Source organism: Eulemur rufifrons, chromosome 28, assembly GCF_041146395.1.
Source record: "Eulemur rufifrons isolate Redbay chromosome 28, OSU_ERuf_1, whole genome shotgun sequence".
Lineage (NCBI taxonomy): Eukaryota > Metazoa > Chordata > Mammalia > Primates > Lemuridae > Eulemur > Eulemur rufifrons.
In genome coordinates this window covers 47,699,705-47,721,290 of record NC_091010.1, presented here as the reverse complement: position 1 = coordinate 47,721,290, position 21,586 = coordinate 47,699,705, and the positions used below count along the sequence as shown (strand labels likewise).

At 49.5% G+C, this 21,586-nt stretch overlaps 1 pseudogene; it reads right to left on the bottom strand.

The window, feature by feature from the left end:
- Window positions 1-1,699: 1,699 nt before the first annotated feature.
- On the bottom strand, window positions 1,700-1,935 carry LOC138376481 (heat shock factor-binding protein 1 pseudogene; annotated as a pseudogene).
- Window positions 1,936-21,586: the final 19,651 nt, after the last annotated feature.

Genomic DNA, 21,586 nt, shown 5'->3' with positions numbered 1-21,586 from the left:
GCCTGGGGGAACAGAACTCCTGTGAGGTGAAAGGACCCTTCCCCAAGGTAAAGTTCATGGCAACTTAGAGTTGGTCTTGCTTGATGAATAGTTGGCCACCCAAGGAGAGAGGGGGAGAGAGAGAGAGTCGGGAGAGAGCAAGGGGAGAGTAGCACCCAGTGAGAGCTTCCAGGAACCATATTAGAAAGGAGCTAAGAGGCCCAGGAACCAAACCTTGTGACACCTGTAAGATTCTTGATTATGTGTGGCTTCCTCAATTGCGTTGTTTATATTTTCCACATCTGTTTCCATGGTGATTAGCAGTAAATCAGTAGCAGCAAAGCAGTAAAATCTTCAAAATAAAATGTGTTTTTGTTCGGGAGCGTCAAGGAAGGGGGAGCTGGGGAGGCTGGCAAAGACAGCTCTCCAAGGGGACAAAAGCAGGCTGGTCCTGGGGCCCACTGCAAGGAGGAGGAGCTCCAGACCTGGCGGCAAGCTTGGCTCAAGGCGGGACTTGGGGGACCTTAATTAAGAAACAAACAAAAAACCCAACCCTACTCTCATTTTCCTTGTCCTTTTATTGTGGCACTGTTGTGGAGACAATAAATTGCCCTGTTAATATTTCCTTTTATATTTCCAGCTAGATATGAGAATGAAACCATGTCTCACATGTTCCTACGTTCCCAAGCGCCTGGTACAGAACAGCCTGGTATACAACTGCGCACATAGCTGGGCTTCAATATAGTTTTCTTTCTTTTTTTAATTAAAAAGAATTTTACTTCTATACACACATGCATAATGCATAAATGTGCCCTTTTTGGTTTTTGTTTACTTTTTCCTTGGTTCTCTCCTCCCCCTCTTCTGAAATCCATATAATCATTTGCAAATAAAATGCACACATATATATATATATATATATATATATATACAGGTTTTTAATCAATATATATTCCACAAAAATATGATTATGTCTTTTTATATGTTTTTCTGCTACTTGCTTTTTTCCTTTCAACAATACCTCTTGGAAATCCACCAAGTAAACTTCTATAATACCATCTCATTCTTTTTAATGGCTGTGCTATAGTTTATTCAAGGAGCCCCAGCTTTCTGGGTCTGGTAGTTCACATCTCTTTCCAACCTAGCCTTCAGTGACATCAGGCTGGCAGCTTGAAATTGGGCATGATGGGAGTATTTACATCATAGAAATCTGCAGACACTATAAACCAGGGCTTTTTCCTGGTTTTAACTAACACACCACTTGGTGTCTATTAATGGGTTTTAATTTGTTCCTATTTTTTCCCTCAGAGTTTGAGAGAGAATGGCCAGTACAAACAATGCTGATGTGTATATGTATATGTGTGCATAATCTCCGTAATCTCCTTATGTACTGGCGTTTGCATTTCTATGGAATATAAGAGTGTGATTAAAGGGTCAAAGGGAATAAATATATTTAATTTCTTTTTTTATGCAGGAACCACCAAAGTTTTAGTGTTTAATAATTAATAGCACAACTTACCAAGGTCCAAGATGTGAAGATACCATGTTCAAGAAACTGGGGGATAAATCACTCTATAAACTAATTATATAGTATGTGACAAGAATGCACATTTTATAATATAAAACCTGTCTGCACATAGTAGTTAGCTGCAAAAAGCCATTCAGTCTTCTCTTGGCTTGGAAAAATGGTGTTCCAGATTTCAGTGTAAATTATTAATATTAGCAACCTTCAACTCTTTCGTGTGGCAGGTATCTTGTTTTCACCTTCCAGTTCTTCCACTCCAGCCTGTGTCATGAGATCTCTGATGCTTTTCTCAAGATCATCAATGTGACTACTTATATCATCAATTCTTCCATGATCTGGTCAGACATGGTCTGAAATTTACCTTGCATCTACTGCAGGAGTGTCTGCACCACCGAGGTGAGATCCTGCAGGGTCTTGGGGTCAGTCTCCGCCATCTCCCTGGTTACCAGCTTGGTGGCGATGCCTCAGACCATCACCTACGTTTCCATTTCCATATTTTTAATTTCTAAAGATATTGCCAGACCTGGGTGCAATGGCCTGTAATCCCAGCAACTTGGGAGGCTGAGGCAGGAGGATCAATTGCAGCTAGGACTTTGAGGCCAGCATGGGCAACATAGCGTGACCTTCTCTATAAAAAATAAGAAAAATTAGCTGGGCATGGTGATATGTACCTGTAGTCCCAGATATTCAGGAGGTTTAGGAAGGGGGATCATTTGAGTCCAGGAGTTTGAGGCTGCAGTGAGCTATGATCATACCACTGCACTCTAGCCTGGGTAACAGAGGGAGACCCAATCTTTAAAAAAAAAAAAATAGAAAAAGAAAAAAGAAAAAAAAGAGATATTGCCAGATTATAAAGGATTGTAGAAATTTACATTTCTGCTAGCAATGTAAAAACAATTTTCCCTGCATCCCTCTCGGCAATGGAAATTACCCTCATTTTAATTTTTGCTAGTCTGAAAGGTATAAAATTATATCTCACTGTATTTTAATTTACATCTCTCTGAACACTAATAATTTTGAGCTTCTTTTCCTATGTATGTTGATCATTTAAATATGCTCTTTTGTGAGATGCTTTCTGATATCCTTTGCTCATTTTCCTATTGGGTTATTTGTCTACCTTTTGTCCATTTATACAACCTTTTTGTTTATTGTTTTTATTTATCTGTCTGTCCTGTACCTTACAAATATTTCCCCCCAAATCTATTATTTGTCTATTGACTTTATTTTATCTTTTGCCATACAAAAGTGTTTATTAATTATTACAAGGTAAAATATATCTACATTTTCTTTTATGGCTTCTGGATTTCCAGTCTTGGTTTACAAAGCCCCCTCTTCCTGCCTATATTGAACATGTAGCCTCCTAAATTTTCAAGATTGTTATTGTCTTATTTTTTACATTTGTATTTAATCTATATAGAGTTTATATTTGTATGTGGTATAAAATAGGAGTCCAGTTTTATTTTCTTCCAGATGCAAGTTGTCTTGGCACCATTTATTAGATAATCCATTCTTTTTCATGGAATTGAAATACCAACTATGTCATATAGTAAATTCTCATATATATACTTGGTCTATTTCTGGGTTCTCTATTTTATTCCACTGATCCATTTATCTATTCCTATGCCAATACCAAATTGATTTAATTACGGTGGTTTTATAGTACATTCTGATATCTGGGAAGACAAGTCTCACTCTTTATTTTTCTTTTTTACATTTTTATTTGCCATTCTGAAGCATTTATTCTTCTATATAACTTTAAGATGATTTTATTCCATTTTCCCTCCAAATCAAAACTTTCTTGTTATCTAATTAGAATTGCATCATATGTGTGCGTTAATTTTGGAAAAATTGATATTTTTATCAATATTCTTTCATTCTTTTCAAAGATATTTACTGAGTACCTACTTTGCAACAAGCTCTGGGGATATAGCAGTGAAAAGGATAGACATGGTCCCTGCCCTCTCTAAATCCAGGTTATTTTGTTTATAAATAAATGGCCCAGCAATTCCACTCTTGGGTATATACCCAACAGAAATGAGCGCTAACATCCACCATAAGACATGTACAAAGATACTCATAGCAGCCTTATGCATAATAGAAAAAAACTGGAAGTAATGCAAATGTCCCAACAGTAGAATGGACAAATTGTGGTACATTCATACAATAGAATACCATATAGCAATGAAAAAGAATGAAATATTGATTCCCACAACAACATAGATGAATGTCACAGATATTACACTGAGCATAAAAAGGTGGCCACGAAAGAGTAAATACTGTGATTCCATTTCTATGCAGTTTATTTTTTTCCTTTTGTTTTTTTTTTCTTGTCACTTGCCCTCCTCTGGATAAAATATGCAGTTCTAAAACAGCTGAAACGTATTTAGAGATAGGGTAGAACGTGGCTACTCTGAGCAGGTGGAAGTATATTGACTGTGTAGGGACTCAAGGGAACCTTCTAGGGTGTTGGTCTTGCTTCATGTTTGATCTGGCTGGTGATTTCATGAATACTTATACAGTATATATTTATCAGGCCATACACTATGAACCATCCATTTTACTGTTTGTAAGTTATACTTCGATTAAAACAAAAAAGGATAAAAGTAAATTCATCCTCACAGAATTGCCCCCTTCTGCTTCAGGGTGCCCAGGAACAACATCCATCTGTGGACCTCTGTCTTCTGCCTTCTCCATCTCTGAAAAACTGAGTTTTCTGGTGCTTTCTAGGCTGGGCTATTGCAATCTTGAAGCTGCTGCAGCTGCTACACATGTCACGATTTTCCAGCCCCCTCTTTAAAAAATACATTAAAGAAAGTCTCTTGATGGACTATAGTACAGTATTGTGGAAAAGCAACAGACCTAAACCAGCCAGCTCAGACTCCCTCTCCCCGACTGGTCAATAAGAAACCCTGGTTTTTGTGTCTTACCCCCAAAAGAGTTGTAAAGTTCAGTAAGTGCCTGGAAAGCAGGCAAGACTGTGCGATGCAATCTGGATCACCCATTACCAATTTGCTTTGCTCACCCACCGTAGTGGCTGGGCCTTATGCTTCCTAGGGGAAAATGAGCAGTTTGAATGCCTGCCCTGCCCCCCCTTCTCCAATCTCATCCACTCTCCTCCCTTTGTTCTCCATAAATGTGCTCCCTAATGTGGCAGTGCCCATGTTCGTGGCTCTTTGGGGAGAAAACTTTGAGTCAAACTTGGGGCTTCACATGTAACCCCAAGTTGTAAGCATGGGATGCAGCCTGCAGCGGTTACAAAAGGCAGATTACCATGTGGCGCAGCCGACTCGCAGTTATTTCATGCCATTTTGTATTTCCGCTCTCTAGGGTAGTGACTCATTGCTTTCCAGTTCAGTGTGAGGACATGTCCCACAGTGTTGACTGCCTGATGCTCCTGGAGGACATTCCTAACCCACCACTCACCAAGTTATTAGAAATCTAACTCCGAAATCACTAATCCCCAAATAGCCTCTATTCTCTCAACTGCTGGCTTCCTTGCTTTGATTTTATGCACAGTAGTTCTAAACTCAAGGCCAAAAATTCTACCCCATGCCGAGCCACTTTCAAAGGAGAACCAATATGCTAAGGCTAGAGGGGGATTTGAATAGCAGCTAATTGTCAGTTTGTCTAGTGAAAAGAGCTTCCTCTCTCCCCTGAGCAGTCTGGTTATTTGTTAAAGTTTGCTGGGGTTTTGGAGCACCTCGCTGTTAGGGGCAGCTCAAACTCAGCAGTTTTAATTATTAATCAGGTCAAAGGCTGATGACAATTTTTCTTCTCTTCAGGGGAGGGTCTTGAGAGTTCACAGGAGGGGATGTCCAGGCTCTTGTCCTGTGACAGGTGGAAAGGAGGGAAGGAGGGAAACGATTCAAGCCAGACCAGTCCCGAGTTCTTAATGGTTCCTTGCCCGAGACAGACTGTGTTGGAAAGTCGCATAATCTGCGTCTGGGCTCATTTTAAGTGAATATAGGTCTTTATCCTTTCCAGGGGGTTGTGGCTTTCTGAGTTGAACAAATTCCAGACTTGACAGCACATGTTAAAGGGTATCCTGTTGTACCCTTGCAAATTGGAGGGCAGAAAAGGCAGACCACTCTTTGGATTTGTCCACTCTGGGGCATCGACTTACTAGGGGTGGGAGTGGGGGTGAGGAGGGCTCCTCTTTGCTTAGCACATTTTGGAGAAGGCATGAGGCTTTTTCTAGGTTGGGTTTGCAATGTTTCAGAATATGCTGACGCTATTCCTGCCTTGCCTCCCACACTTCTTTCCTGAGCCCTGTGGGTCTCCTTTCTCTTTTTGTCCTGAGACCCCAGCTTGACAAGATCCAGAAAGGTCTCTTTTCCATCTGTGTATTCGTCAGCCATTCTAAATGATTCCAGCAGGCTCTGCCTCCCACCCTTGTTGCTAGGCAGATTCCCTTGTTGCTAGGCCACCACTGCTTCTTCTCTGCTTCAAAAAGAGGTACAAATTTCCGGTGACCCACTCAACCATCCACCCACCCACTCAAACACTGACAAAGCAAGTACTATATGTGCAACGCTGTGGCTGGCCAGCGTAGAAAAATTCCAAATGGAAAAAGCGGCAGCAAATCCAGGGGTGTCAGATATAGAGGTGACCAGTTGTCATGGGGAAGATGAGCATGCTGTCTCCTGAGAGGTTTCTCAGGGGACAGCCATCGACTTGGAGAATTTTCTCTGGTCCAAGGTTTGACCCTCAGCCTTATGGGTGCAGAGAACTCATTTTATGTGCAACCAGAAACAGATCCTTGTCCTGGTGGCAAAAGCATATTCATCAGGCTTGAAAGACTGATGCCTAAAACCAGAATGTGAATTTATCAATTAATAACGATAAGTCTTTCACATGGATCCAGGATAATCCTGCAGGCATCACATTTGCTCTGTGGGGGCAGACTTTTCTGGAAACAATGGTGTCACTGAAGGATGTGGGAGAGTTGTTAGTACGGACACAAGTTTGCACGGGAAAGGGAGCGTATCTGTGTATCTATTTTAACATCCTCACTGTATGCCAGGCAACATGCTAGATGGTTTACAGGTGTAATTTTATTAGTTCCTCACATCAACCATGAGAGGGAGCTACAAAACACTTATTCCCAATTTATAGAAAAAGCAGTTCAGGTTAAATGACTTAAGTGAGGTCATCTGGCTAAGTGGTGACAAAAACAGAATTTGAACCCAAAGCGCATGGTTGGACTAATAGATCCCAGCTACCTGGCAATAGTAAGATGACATGTTAGATTGGGGGCAGGTTGGATAATGGATGCTGAGGTGCTTATGAATCAGCCCGGTGGAAATTTCCTATAAATGGTGGGACATGTGGAAGTGGAACTCCACTGAGCCTAGAATTAAAGGCATCAGCCAGCAATGACCTCACCTCTTCTGGAGGTGCACTCAGAGCAGCTTTGGAATTCTTGTTGACAGTGGCAAGAGTTTGTGCTCATGAGCCCCAGAGTACTGACAGAATACAGACAGTCACTTGGGCTGAGCAGGCATCTGAATGAGATAGGACAGGTTACCTGAGGGCATTGTTAGGGCTCAGAGCTTTTAGAGAAAGGCCCCTGGGATAATGGCTTCACCACCATCTTGTCAAGAGTTTCAGCACCTAAGCAGACCAAGAAACCAAGATCTTAACTTTAAGGAAAGGCAGAAGCAGTCTTGGGGAAAAGGTGGCATGTTTGTTGATGGAGCAAGTTCGCTGAGCTCTTTGGAAGGGGCCGCCTGGAAGCCCTGTAAGAAGGTCGACAGAGGAATGCCGTCCTCGTCCTGGGGCCTGGTCAGGAGCCCCGGCAGAGCAGACACACAGCACAGCTCAGATCTGGGAGCCGGATCCAGACAGGGGCCTGAATGGCAGGTTCTGAAAGCCACCAAGAGCTCAATCAGACATGGCAGTGGTGTTAACCTCTACCTCAGGCTACAGTGTGAGCATCTTTGTTCTGTACCCAAGCCCTAAAGAATGGAGGAAGAGTGAGGAGCAGGAAGTCTGGGTGTCCAACGGCTGTACCTCTCCTTCCCTCCTTTCTTATTCTCTTGTTCTTGCAACAGACTTTTCTGGGACTAGATATAAGTAATTCTGGGGAAGGAATCTGTGCTCTGTAAGTTGTCTGCTTCTCTGCTTTTGTAATTTACTTTTTTGGCTATCCCCCCAGTTTCCTAGTGAAGTGCTTTTTGAACAATCTCAGCCTTGTCTGGACGCCTGAGATTTGCCCACATTTGGGCCAAGACAGCCAAGGGGTTCCAGGGCCCCTGGAAATTTAGCATGGTGGGGCCAGCAGCTGTCTCAGCTGGATTTACAGGAAACAGCTGGTGGAGCCAGGGCAGAGAGAGGTGAAATCTCGAGAGAGGAAGAAATTGAGAAAGAGAGAGAGATGGGAGCAGCTGCAGTTGCTAAGCTCTTCCCGCCTGGGCTCTTCCATCACAGAGGCCTGCCTCTGGCTCCAGCTCTCCCCACCCTGGCTTTACTCAAGAAATAAACAAGTTAAAGTAGTGATGCCCTGGGGACTATAAACAGGGGGCATGGGCAGTATCTGATGGAGAATCAGACCTTAGAGCCCAGGCTGTGTTCACCTGCAAAGCTTAGCAGCACCTGGGGTGTGATTCAGCTAGAGAGGGATTATACCTCAGACAGTAGACCATGACTGTTTGGGGATAAGATCCAATCAGCGTACATGGCATTCAATTGAAAGAGCAGGGAATTGGAGGAATTTGGGCCTCTTGTTAGTTTAGTAAACTGAGAGTCTCCCAGAGATTTGTGCCTGGCTGTGGCCTGTGTCTGATTGGAAGCCCTTCTCCACCCCCACCTCCCTTACTTGGGGAAACATAATAATTCCCTGACTTATTGCCAGCTGGCCCTTTGGGAGGCACGGCTGAGGTTGGGAAAGTGTCAGGGTTACTGAGAAAGTTTTTGGAGGTACCTTCTCCTAACCCACTAATATTTTGCAGACTTAGGCTTGCTTCCTGGGCAGCATTGGTTAAATTGAAATCTTGATTCTCTTGGTAACTTGATGGCTTAGTTTAGGCCTCAGGTTGCTGTTCCATGAACTGCCTTGAAATTTAATCACCCAAATTTATTTCCTAGAGTGGTTTTTACCATCTCTTCCTCTAGGCCCATTAGTCACCATCCCATGACCTGACAGAGTGATTATTAAAGACCCTGTGGTTCCCTTTCACTAGATTTAGGGGTGTTGGTAACTCTGGAGGCAAGTTCTAACTTGAGTCACAGTTGGGTGGGTTTTCCCTCAATTGGTTGTGAATCTTGCCTAAGGGCATACTGGAGGCCTGGGAGAATTACACTGTGCACCTTCTGTGCTTCCTTTAAAACTAGGAGGATGGTCACTGGGTTCTTCTAGGGCTGGGGTTCTCAGGCTGGGGGTTATGCTACCCTCTGCCCATGAGCACAGCACCAACATCACCTAGCTTCATTTTCTCTTTCAGTAAAATGGGGGTAATGTTCATTAAAAAGAGGGTGCTGAGCCTGGTGCATTGGCATACAATAAACATTAGCTCTCTTCCCTTCCAGCTGGGGCAAGACCCTGGCCTTCCTTCAGGGATCTTGTAAGATAAATTTTATTAGTCTGATTCAGAAACAATCTTACACAATTTTATTTCAAGAATAGTTTCATAAATTAAATGTTTAGCTGTTTCCCCTTTCCATCCTAGTCCTTCCCCTCTAAAGTAGAGGCTGCAAACTGTATGGTTACAGGTGTCAGACAGGTGTTATAAATACAGAACAAGCTGGCTGGATACTGTGGAGCAGTGGTCCCCAGCATTTTTGGCACCAAGGACTGGTTTCACAGAAGACAATTTTTCCATGGACTGGAGCGGAGGGGTGGGAGCTGGGGGGTGTCATGGGTTGGGTGGCGGTAGTGGTGCAGAGCTCGGGCAGTGATATTCGGCCCGTTTCCTAACAGACCATGGACAGGTACCGGGCAGCGGCCTGGGGATTGGGGACGGCAGCTGCGGAGTATAGGAGGTCACAAGCCCTGCTGCAGGGAAGAAACAGTTATTATTTCCAGGTGAGACTGAGGCCCAGTATGATCTTTCCATTTTTAAAGAGAATCCAGATACCAGCATGTTTTGATGAACAGCCTCAAATTTTAAATATTTTCAACTAATTAAAAAATTTAAAATGTGGGGTAGGTGAAACACAGTATGGCTCCCACTGGTTAGAGTCACAGCCTCTATTTTTGGCAGGTTCTGGATGGGGTGTTCTTGTTTTTGTGGCTCTCAGGAGTGGACATTCCTAGCCCATGCTTGGTTGGCCTCTGCAGCTAAGCACACAGGTCTGCTCCTCTCCTGCAGACATGTCGGACCAGTTAAAGGTTATTCTGTAGAAACCTCAACCAACAAGTCAAAAGATGAGTTTCCTGCTCTTAATAGATAATTTTTATTGGTTTTGCAATAAACGTATGAAATAGAAACAATAGCAATAAACTAGCTCAACAAGAAATCGAAAGGCACAGGCCCCCAAAGCCCTTCCCACTTCTTCTTAATGAGTCTCTAATTTATAGTCTGACTAGCAGGCCCACTTTTCTTTTTCCAAGCTTTGCAAACTTTTCTATCCAGGAGGTCCAAGCGCTCTGGGGGCTTGTGTGTTCATTTCTACATAGTCGCTGTAATGAAAGCCAGACACAGTTGTGCCACACAGGAAAAGGTGGCCTTGCCTTGGGGATTGGGGGTCTGAACCTGGCCCTGATTCCTCTGACTTTGAGGGTCTGCCCCCTTTGATTTCATGTTTATCAATTCAGGACAGAAAAGGAGAGTGACCAGGAAGAAAACTCATGCTGAAATGGCCAAAGGCCACAGTTTAACTTTTGGAGAGCAAAGGGGCCAGGGGTTGGGCACAAAAAGCATCCACAGGCTGGGGGAAGGGATTTTCGCCTTTTGAGCCTTTGACTTTCATGTTTTGGAATGTGCAGAACAATTTTAGTCCACGGTGCTGGGCCTTTTCCTAGGACTCAAATCGGCAGGCCCCTTGTCTGCGAAGCAGCACCAAGGGTGGTGGGTGGGGGAGGCGTGTGATCTCGGTGTCTATGTAGACACTGATGAGTCCTCCTGGCTGCTGTTCTCAGTGGCAACTCAGGCAAGCTGGAGGCCCTGGGTCCCTGCCAGCGGGTGTTTACTGGCCGGGATACTGGCTGTGTCAGATGAATGACAGCTAAAGTCAGAAGGGCTCAGTGCTCCATCTGAACATTGCCCCTGAGGCCTGCAGCCCAAAGAACAGGTTATCTGTGCTCCTGATCACGCCTCAAAGAAAGTGCAGACCTCCTCAGGGCTCACACACAACAGTGAGAGTGAGAAAATAAGACTAAATGGGGTTTCCATATTTACTCCTTAAGGGATTGGGAGGCCTAGGGTCTGCATGGGTGGCCAAGACTCTGGCAGCCCATGGCAGGAGGGCACAGAGAGTGCTCACTTGGGATGCTGACGCTCTTATCCCCAGGGCCTGCTTGGCACTCCAACACCCCCTTCCTGCTCCTTCTGGCCCTGCTCTGCTGGGGTGGGGGTGTATGTGTGTGTGTGTGTGTGTGTGTGTGTTTGTGTGGGCGTATCTCTTTTAGAAATCCACAGCAGTGCCTCAGCTCTGTGGCTCTCCTCCTCCTCACCCCTCCTGCCTCCCCAGTGGGCTGGGGGAAGAAGACCGCTGACTTTGCAGCCCACAGCCCCTGAAAGCCCCCATCTATGGCGTGCTGTTATGCTTCGAGGACACAGGACTGTGAACTCGAAATTGTCTCGCCTTTGTCACCTCCTGGCAGGTCTTTAGAGCTCAGGGAAACAGCCGAGCAGTACAAATCGCAGCGGCGTGGTAAAGCCCCCCCCAACTCCTGATGGGCTGCCTGACTCATATCCGTTTCCCTGGCAAAAAATAAGTTTTTGTTATTGCTGGCTTGGCAGAAGCACGGAAGAGCGCGCGAGGATCTACTGCCCCATGCATCACTGGCCAAATTGCCTGAGAAATCCCAGCTCTAGAACTTTTCATCGTTGGCTGTGATGTACGGAGCAGAACGGCAGCTCCATTTCCCCGAGTTGGGCTTGGCAACGCTGCACTTAGCAGACCTGCTCTGTTTGCAACTCGCAGCAAATGTGGCCTCTCCTTTCTCTTCCCCTCCTCTCGGCCCCTCATCGCCCCTCACCCTTTATCTTTCCCATCCCCGTCTGCTCATCAACCCCCTCCCTGCCTCTACCCAGCAGAGCCATAGCTGGAGAATCAGGAGGAGGCCTGCAATGTCATTTCCCCATCACTCTGCAGACGATGCCACACTAATGTTCTTTTAATGCTGTGATGCTGCACTAATTAATAAGCATCCTGCACAGAGGCCTCGCCTCGCCTCTCCTCCCCTCTCCTCCTCTTCCCTCCCTGCCCCTCCCCACCAGCCCTCGAGAAGGCCTCGTCACATCCTGGCATCTGGCAGCAGAGAAAGGATTTCACTCCTCTACCTGGGCTGCCAGATATTGCTATGAGAGATAACTGTATACGAACCAATAATCTAGCCTGACAATCCAATTTACTGACCAATAGCGCACAATCCACCATGTCATCAGCTGTGGGGAGGCCCATAAATTAGTTCCTAGTAATTTATTCTGATCAATAGAATGGGCAAAGTCACTTGTCTCTTTAATCAAAGGCCCTCTCAGAGATGTCAGTGCAGGCGGCTGCGTGGGAGGGAGCGGGGCTCTGCGAGCAACGAGGCGGTGGGTGCTCAGCACCACGCCCCACGCCCCACGCCCAGGCTTCCAGGACCCAGCAGAGGGCCCCCCCCAAAATGGGGCTGGTAGGGGAGGGACCCAAGGGCCAGGCTGCCTACACTTCCCTTAGTCACCCCAACCATAAAGCCTTGGCCTTCAAACAAGCTAAGGGCAGAGGTGGCCAGGATGGTAGTTAACCGGAGGTAGGCTCTAGGGAGCTCTGTGCTGGAACCCAAGGACACCTTATTCCTTTTGAATGTTCAGAATCTTCCTTCCTTCCCTATCTCAGGGGTCCCACCAGCCCTGGTGCTGGCGCTTCCAGAAAGAGAAGGTTCCTAGCACAGCAGATAAGAGCCAGTCAGCCTGGCTTTGAAGTGACTGCCTGCCATTTTCTAGCTGTGAGGCCTTGAGCAAGCTGCTGACCTCTTTGTGACTCAGTTTCCTCAACTGCAGGGTGGGACTGATAACAGTACCTACCCTGGGGTTATCAAGAAGATTCAGTCAATTAATTATATGATATTTAATAAATTAATATAAAATTAAACTAATAAACTAATATGTAAAGTGCTTAGAACAGTGCCTGCCACATAGGAAGCACTGTGTTGAGTGTTTGTTAGCATAAACAAATACAAAGAGATCAAGGACAGATGTGGATGTGATTCTCTCTGAAGATGTGCCAAGTCCTTGAGATGCTCTGCATCCCGACAACTTTGCTATTTCCGACCCACCGTCACCCACGCTCCTTGTCTAAAATAAACAGATAAAGGAAGAGTCAATTGATGTTCTCTTTGAAATGAGAGAGAAACTCTGAAGGCCTCCGTGTAAGGTTTTTCCCTCTTCGGGGCCCTCGGCAAGAGCCAGTGCTTCGGCCTTGGGGTCACAGACCTATTTTGCTTTAGAGAAAACGAGCTGTTATGAGAGAGCCGAGAGGGAAAGGAGGGTCTGTTCCCTGTGACGGCTGCGGGGACTGGCACATGGGGAAGGAGGCAGAGCTCTCTCTCTGACACAAGCAGGACAAAGGAAGACATTGAGCTGGGCAAGGTACAGAGCAACGGTGCCAGAGTCTATCACCTTGGGTTCTCGGCCCGGCTCTGACACTCACTGGCTATGGGACTCTGGCCAAGTCACTTCAGGTCTCTGACCCTGATTCTGTATCAGAGGCAGGAAGGGGTTGGACAGAGTGATCTCAGAAGTCCCTCCTGGCTCCAACACTTTGCAATTCTGCGTGAATCAGTGAAGGAGTCTGTTGGCTTTTCCCTGAACCCCCTCAACCCTGTACTCCCCAAAATAATGATCTGAAAGGCTCTGAAACCAAGCGCCGGCAGCACAAGGAAATCTGTGATGTCTCAGGAACATTATAGTCACTAAATGGGACTGATGTTATTTGTGGAACAGGGATGAGGCGAGAGCCAACTCACTCGGGATAGGAGTTCCTGGGCCCCTGGCCCCAACTGTGACTAGATTCCTGGATGTGCAAGGGGCCAGGAGCCTCTGTTCTGTCATCAAGGTCAAAGCCAGGACTTCTGATTCCAGGGAACCTCTGGGGCCTCTCTGTTCCATCCACCAGCCCTTGGGGCTGCCTAAGGGCAAGGAACCGCATGCTAAAGGTGCAGACTCACTGAGGCACAGAGAGGAAACTGAGCCAAAATCCCACCTGAAATTCCAGGCTCCAGTGACTGTCCTTGGATCTCATCCTGGCCTCCCGTCCCCCCACAACTGAGCTCTGGTGTGTCTATCAGAGGTGAGCTGCAGGGCTGGGGTACAACGGTCATCAGGGTGGTGGGGCCAGGTTGGAGGCCTGAGGCCAGCCCAGGGTGGCTGCATGGCAGGTGGACACAGTTTCTGTGAACAGGAATCTGGCACCCTCTGCTGACCCCGCGGCAGGAGACAGCTGGTCAGCCAGGCTGGGCGGCAGCCACCGGGAGGGGGAGGGGTGGGGTCCGGGACCAAGCGGCAGCTTACCAGTCAAAAGAGCAGCTCCCCTCTCTGAATAGATCATTTTTATTGGTTTTACAATAAGCTTATGAGACAGGAACAATCGCAATAAACAAACCAAACAAGAAATCGAAAAGATGGGCCCCGAAAGCTGTTACCGAGCCCTTCTCACCTTCTCTTAACAAGTCTCTAATTTATAACAAACTCATCAGCCCAGCACCTCTAGGGTTCCCTGGCTCCAGGCTGGGAACCCATGGCCTCTGCCTTGTGTGTCCTCCATCATCTCCAGGTGCCTGAGACCTGCCCCAGAGGTGGCAGGAGGCTCTGTTGAGTAGGAGGAAGAACTGGCCCAGGGAGGTCCAGGCATAGGCCTGGGACTTCTGCCATGGCTACCTCTGGGAGGATCTGTGAGGTGTGGTCCTTCCTCCCCACCCTCCCACAGGATCTCTTCAGAATGGGTGGGGCTGGCTCTGGAGGGCCCGCCTCCCCCAAACTTCCACCCCAACCTTCTGCCCAGCCCCAGGCTGCGGATGCGGACACAGAAATCAGGTTCCTTCCAGACTTCCAGGCCAGGGCTTGGCATGGGAGCCTGGGATAAAGGCGGGGCGGGGTGCCAACCCCCTAGACTGCATGCTCCTCAGATAGGATTGAGGTCCCTGAGGAGCGCTGAGGCTCTTTCCTCCTCAAGATTAGAGGCCTCTGTATGGCAGAGCCATGTTGCACCCCCTCCCTCCCCTCGAAGCTAAAGCCCTCTGTGAGGAGGCCAGGGCGGCATCTCTTCCTGTAAGATCCTTCCTGGAGATCCCCGGGGAAAGGTTGTGTCTCCCCCCTCAGACTGCAGCCCGCTGGGTCCGGTCATGTTTCCTCACCTCAGACTGAGGCTATAGGAGTGCAGAGCTACATCTCTACTGCAGACTCGTGCTCCTGCAAGCATCCTTTTTTTCCCCGTCCGTTTTGTCACGGAGTGACCCTGAAATCTTTTCCCAAGGCAGCCCCCGTTCTTCCCCCTGTGCCCGCTGGAGGCCCGTGCCAGCCCCCTGTGACTTTCCTGGCAGCCGAGCATGGGCCAGGCCGTCCAGGGATCAGACCACTGTCCTGCCCGGGATTGTCTGGGGTGTGGGTGGGGCCCTGCTCTCTGCGGGGGGCCAAGTGCCTCCTCCCGATGCCTGCAGTTCTTAGAGACGGCCACAAGATGTCAGTGCGAGGCCGTGGAAATGGCTCCCGTCCTGGGGCTGAGCGCCAAAGGCACGAATCAGACAGTAGCCTCCGAGGGGCCGGCGGATCCGCGCTTCCCCTCTGTGCCCTCCTCAAAGTCACAGTGCTCCATCTCTCTGCTCTGCCCCCAACTCTGTGCTCCCGGAGAGTAGGTTCTGAGGCTCCAACATCCAGCTCCGGGAAGGATGGGAGCTGTCGTTCGGACAAGGGCGCCCTTGCTACGAAAAGCCCTGTGTGCCTGTGTTCCTGCGCGTGTCAGCGTGGGTGTGGCTTCAGGCCACCATACCTGGGGGTGAGGGGTGTGCTCGGGGTTGCCTGGGTTTGTGTGTGACTCTTGGCAAGGATTTGTGTCTGCTACGGACAGAGAAATTCAGACCTGGAAGGGGGCCCTAGAAATCTCCCAGTCCAATCTGGTTTTACAGATGAGGGAATAGAGGCCGAGAGAGAGAAAGTGGCTTGGTGAGGCCACCTAGCACGTCTGTGGCTGAGCTGCTCCTGCAGCCGGGTCTCCTGCCGTCCAGCCCAGCGTGTGCAGGCTCCCGTCTAGGAGGAGTCTGGTTGGCCAGGACCGTGGGTCTGGTGCACTTTTGTCTCAGTGGTTTACTTCCGATGGCTCTGGCTGACCATCAGCCCCCACGGTTCTGGTTCCGAACAGAGTCGGAGGGAGAAGGGAAGGATGGGATGGAAAGGGAGGAAGGAAAGGGAGGATGTGTGCGTGAGTGGGGGCACACGTCTCTTTCTGCTTCACCAGGCGGAGTGTGGATGCCAACGCGTGGGTGTGTCTGTATCTCCACAGGCCAGCGTGCCCGTGTCAGAGATCTCGATTCTGGTGTGCATGTGTGTACCTGTGCATACTAGGGCCCAGGTGAGGACCTGCACAGTCAAGGCCTCTTTGGGGAGGCATTGGTGCTTTCAGCTGGGTGGGGTGTGAGTGATGGCGCATGCCAGCGGTAGGCGTGTGTGTCAGTGACTGGAGCAAAAGCAGTCAGTGGCTGCGTGAGTGACCATGGCTATCAGGGAGTGTGACAGGGAGGCTGCTCCCTCTCCCCACCTCCTTGCCCCCCACCAGACTGTCTCCCCATGGCCCCCAGGGTTTCTGTGTCCCTGCCCCAGCAGCAGTGGAGAAATCCTTTATTGGTTGAGGCACCAGCCCCCGTGTCGGGATTTCAAGGTTCCTGTCGGTTCCATCCATCTTCCGGGGCCTCCTGGTATTAGCATTGATCTACAGGGGAAATGGAGAGCGCGGCTGGGTTATTACGCACCGCCCGCCTTCCCTGGGCCGTGATTGAGTGCACACAGAGAATTTTTGAAACATGGCCACCCTAACTTATTCTGTCTTCCTGCCAATAGCGTGGCATGGGTCCAAATTACGGGTCGATACCAGCTGATCTTTTTATGTTAAACTGTGATGAAGTTGCCTCTGTGTGGAGATGGGATTAGGCCCTGGGTTCTCTTTTATGGGAGAACTTTTGGGATGGGCAAGGGAGGGATGGAGGAGTGGACCAGGGGATGGTCAGCAGGGCAGAGGGGAGGGCGGGAGGCTGCGGGCAGGTAGCACTGCAGGGTTTGCTGAGGGCCAGAGTGCTTGCGTGCTCACAGGGGAGTCAGCCCTAGCTGCACTGGTCCTTGGGTTCCCTGTTCCTGCCTGGTTCCTCCCTTTGTGACCCTTATCACATCGGGGACCCTCAGAGACCCCATCAGACCTTTCCATGGCTCAGCCAGTCTGCCCCCGGTGTGGCCTCTCCCCCCTCTGCTCCCCTCCAAGGATAGAATTCCATTTCCCTCCAGCCCCTTCCACCCTTCTCCCCCACCCCCCCTCTACACACCTGCACCATCAAACGGGTTTGTCTTTAACCTCCAAACAGGGAACTTTAATTAAAGAGACAGTGACCCCTTTTATGAGTTTGGTCGAGTTGGATTTCAGGGCCCTTGTCACTAGCAGCTCACATAACCCTAACAAAAGCTTGCAGGCCCCAAGAGGAGCCCGTCTCCCTCATAGACATTGTGGCGGGGGCACAGGGTGGCAATGGGGGGTCACGGGGAAGGGGGAGGCATCCTTGGGTCAGGAATCCCAGTGACTGCATCCGTGAGGTTGAAGGTTTGGCAGGGGGCAGGCAAGGGGCCTGGGGGGAAGGCACTGACACCGTTCAGTACCTTTGGGGCATGACCCCCACCTGTAGGACAGCCACTGGGACCCCAGCAGTGTGGTGGCTGCTCCCTGTATGAAATGGTTAGGTCTCCAACAGGGGCTCACATAAATTTCCAGGGCTCTCATCCCATTTGCCTGTTGGCTTGTGTTATAAAACTAGAAGTAATTTCCAAGAGGAATAGACCGGATAGAACTCACTCTAAGAAAAGCCAAATTTTTTTACTCACATATTTAAAGGAAAAGTGATTTTATGATAAAACTTAATTACTAATAACTATAATAACACCACTCAACATATGGCACGAAACACACATTCTGTCCTGGATCTGAAGGTGCAAACTGCACGACACACACACTGCTTGGAGGGGCCGCTGTCCCTCAAGATGCAAGAGCTAAATTCAGGCCTCCTGCTCTCCACTCCCCCCGCATCTCCCTCCAGGATCCTGAGTGTAGACAACTATTGGGTTAATGTTATGAGTTTGAAGGGCCCTTATCTTATGTTTAATCACCTCTTAACTGTTGATTTTTAACCAAGGGCTTCTCCAGGTCCTGTAAGGGATGTTTGCTTGCCCTTTGATCTGGCACTTTGATATCCTTTGTGAATTCTTCAAGCTGGAGAGCAATGACCAATCTGCCACACTTATTCATTCAACAAACATCAGGGGCTGTTAAAAGGAACCTGTGCGTAATTGATTATTTCCGAAAGGACAGGTTTTCCCGAAGTGGGGCACATTCCCACTAACCAGAGACTGATACGTTGTCAGTGATCTGCACAGGGAGTTAGCCACCTTCACGGTAATCCAGGGTTGCTCTGGTCGGAAACTAAGGCTCAAACTAGCAGATTTGTGCAAGTGAGACTCAGGGTCAAAATTGACTAAAGAGGATTCTCAGCACCCTCTCCACTTCTGCTGCCACCATGGGCTCTTGGCTCCTCCTGGTGACATGTGCTGGCGAGGAAGGGGCACTTATGTGGGATGTAGGGGCATCTGTGAGGAGTCAAATGACCCCTACACAAGGGAGAGAGCATACAGCCCCATACTCAAACGTCATCCCACCCTGGGTCTACACACTCTCACGTGTGGACCTTCCTCTGTGCACAAATGGCATCACCCACAAAGAGAGGTCACAGCCCCTTCCCCCCTCTCTGGGGAAGGGATCTGGAGGCCAGAGGGGTTGGGGAGTAATTGGTTTTGGCGTTTCCTACCTCCGCTGCCCGGGAAGCTTTCTCTGTTTCATCTTCAGCCTGATCAATCCCCAGTCATGTGCCTTTCCACATGGACGCCCCCGACCCCCCAACTCACCATGCTCTCGGAAACTTCGTTAGTGCCATTAATCTGCTGAGCCAGGCAAATCACCAACTCTTCCTGTAGCTCAGCTTCTCAACCCCTCCCGGCCAAGACCACCCTCCGGGGTTCTGCGGGGGCAGGGGGGGCCCACTCCCCTTCCTCCTCATGTTCCCAATGTGAGACCCCCCCTCCCTCCGCATCCATGTCTGCACACTCACTGCTTTCCAGGTCTTTCCCCACATGCGTGTTCCAGCATTTCTCATGTCAGGAGCTTATTTCCTGTCTGCCACCAGCAACCTTGAAGCAAAAAGGGTCCTATGCAGCTGCTCCTTAGCAGGAGAGGGTGTGGGGTCAGGATGTGGCTGTAGGAGCGGTACAAGGAGGAAACTCACGTATGTTGAGTGCTCACTGTGTGCCGGGCACTGTGCTAGACACTTTTACCCTGGTAGGTCATTTAGTCATCACGACCCACGAAGCAGGCATTACTTCCTCCATGTCAAAGATGAGGGGAATTGAGGCTTGCTCATTGATGAGTAGCAGAGCCAGGATGGGGACCCAGGTCTGCCTGACTCTTAAGCCATTTTTCCACTGTGTAGAAAGGAAGCACACCCCCATCCTTGAGCCAGGTCCTAGGGATCCCTAGGACCTAGAAACTTCTTATGTGAAGGAGACACTGACATGAGGAGGTTTGTTTCTCCTTTCTGCTCTGCTAGAGCTGGGTCTTGAGGTTGGGGTGTGTGTGTCCATATCCTTTGCTTTTCAGCCTAGGAAGGGTCCCTGGTGCCCAGTGACCTGTCTGGGGCCCCAGGCTGCAGCCTGGTGCCAGGATGCAACCCTTTCAGCCACTCCAGGCCGCATAGGAGAAGGCCCTGTTTCTTCTGTGGCTGATGCGCTGGGCCCATTGTCCAGGCGGGAACAAAGACTGCGGATTTAAGCTGAGTGACCAGGCGGCTCTACCAAGCAGAAAAGACCGCCCTCCTCAAAGCTGGGCCCAGCCGGGGGGGTTAGGAGGGGGACCTGAGAGAAAGGGGACAGGGAACCTTTGAAAGTAACTAATTAAAGGGCCTTTGCCTGCCCCCTCTCCCTGGGCGCCTAATCTCTCTGGGGCAGCAGCCAGACAATGTGCCCCTCCACCCTGCCCCCCCTCACCGAGTTTTAAAACAAGAGACAACTTGAAGTTAATGAGCGCCACCTGACGGGGGTCCCTTAATGAGAGGGGGCCGCTGAGCAGCTCACACATTCTCTGGTTCCATGAATAGCTGCCCCCACCCCCTGAGTTTTATTCATCTAGGGCCAGGGGCAGGGGGCAGAAAGGAAGGGGGCCCTGCTCATCTTGGAGCACGTGGACTGTGGCTCAGTGTGGGGAGGGGGCCCATGCCCAACTCTGAGGCTGAGCCTCACTAGGCTTTGGCCTGGGACCTGGGAGGCCCAAGGCCTGCCTGGGTGGCTCCGGGCCAGCCCCACTCTGTGTGCCCTTGGTCACGGATGTTGACTGCTGGCTCTTCCCTGCAGGCACTGAGGTGTAGGAGGGATGCTTTGGGGCTGCTATACCTGGCAGTATCTGAAAGTGGGACTGAAGGCCACTCTCGCGTATTTGGGCAGTTTCTGCCACCTCTGCCTCATCCACAGAACTCTCCAATCCTGGTCTTATCTCAGATTCCTCCATCTCTGCTCGCTGCCTGGCTCCCACCCCGAGGCTCTCATTTCCGGCTTCCCAGATCTGATCCCCATCTCTGACCCTTCCTTGTCACCAGCAGTGGTTCCTGTCTCAGACTCAGCATCTTTCACTCCCAGACTGGGTGGGCATTTTGTCAGCCTCAGGAGACAGGCCCAGCCCCCCAGGGCGGGCGTGCGGGTCCTGCTGCTGTGCACGGGGAACAGCACAGGGGTGTGGCACGGCCCGGGCAGTGGGCACGTGGGGAGAACTTTTGGGAAGACGGGGGCAAATAGCAAACGACTCCAACCCTCTGCCCTCACAGCACCATCCCTGCCCCAAATAACTTCCCCAAACCCACTGCCTGTGCCCATACCCCACCCCACCCCAACCTGCACCGGAGCACCGTGAGACTTAGAGAGCCGAAGACCCCGACCGCAGACAAGGAGTCTGGGAAACAGGGACCCGGGGCAGGCCAGGCTTCACTCTCAGACCAGGAAATGACCAGCAGGTGTTCCTCAGAGCGATGCCGTAGGATTCCCCCGACTACCCAAAAGAGGCAGGAGCTGAGAGGGTGGCATTTGAGGGCCCAGGATGGCCTGAGGTGGAAGGAAGGGACGGCACAGACAGCAAGGGGGTCTCCAGCCAGCAGAGAGCTGTGGGCAGAGGTGACTAATTTCCCAACTACTCATGGTGAAAATATCACATTTCATGCTTTGTTGCCGATTCATAGAAAAATCCTATTAAAACTGGGTAGATTATTTATACAGTTTAAACAAATGATGATCAAAGATTTTACATGTTTTGAAAAGAACCCAGAGCTATGCAGCACGGCTGCATAGAGTGTGGAGGACAAGTGTACGGTGTGTGAAGACGTCTTGGTAGAGGTGGGCTGGGGGTAGGTTTAGGGGGCAGGCTAAGATAGGGGGGTGGTGGTTACAGCTGCTCTGTCCAGCAGGGGGCACCCTCCCCACAGTCTTGACACCCCCCTCTCTCCACCTGCTCAAAGCCCCACAGATGGGCAGTGATCTCGTGTTCCTTTTTGTGGGGTCACAGCTCCTTCCTCACAGCTCCTGGACCTGACTCAAACTCCGGAAAGTGTAGTTGTGCGGCACTGGCGTCTGTGAGACTGTGGTTGTGTGGGACTGGGGC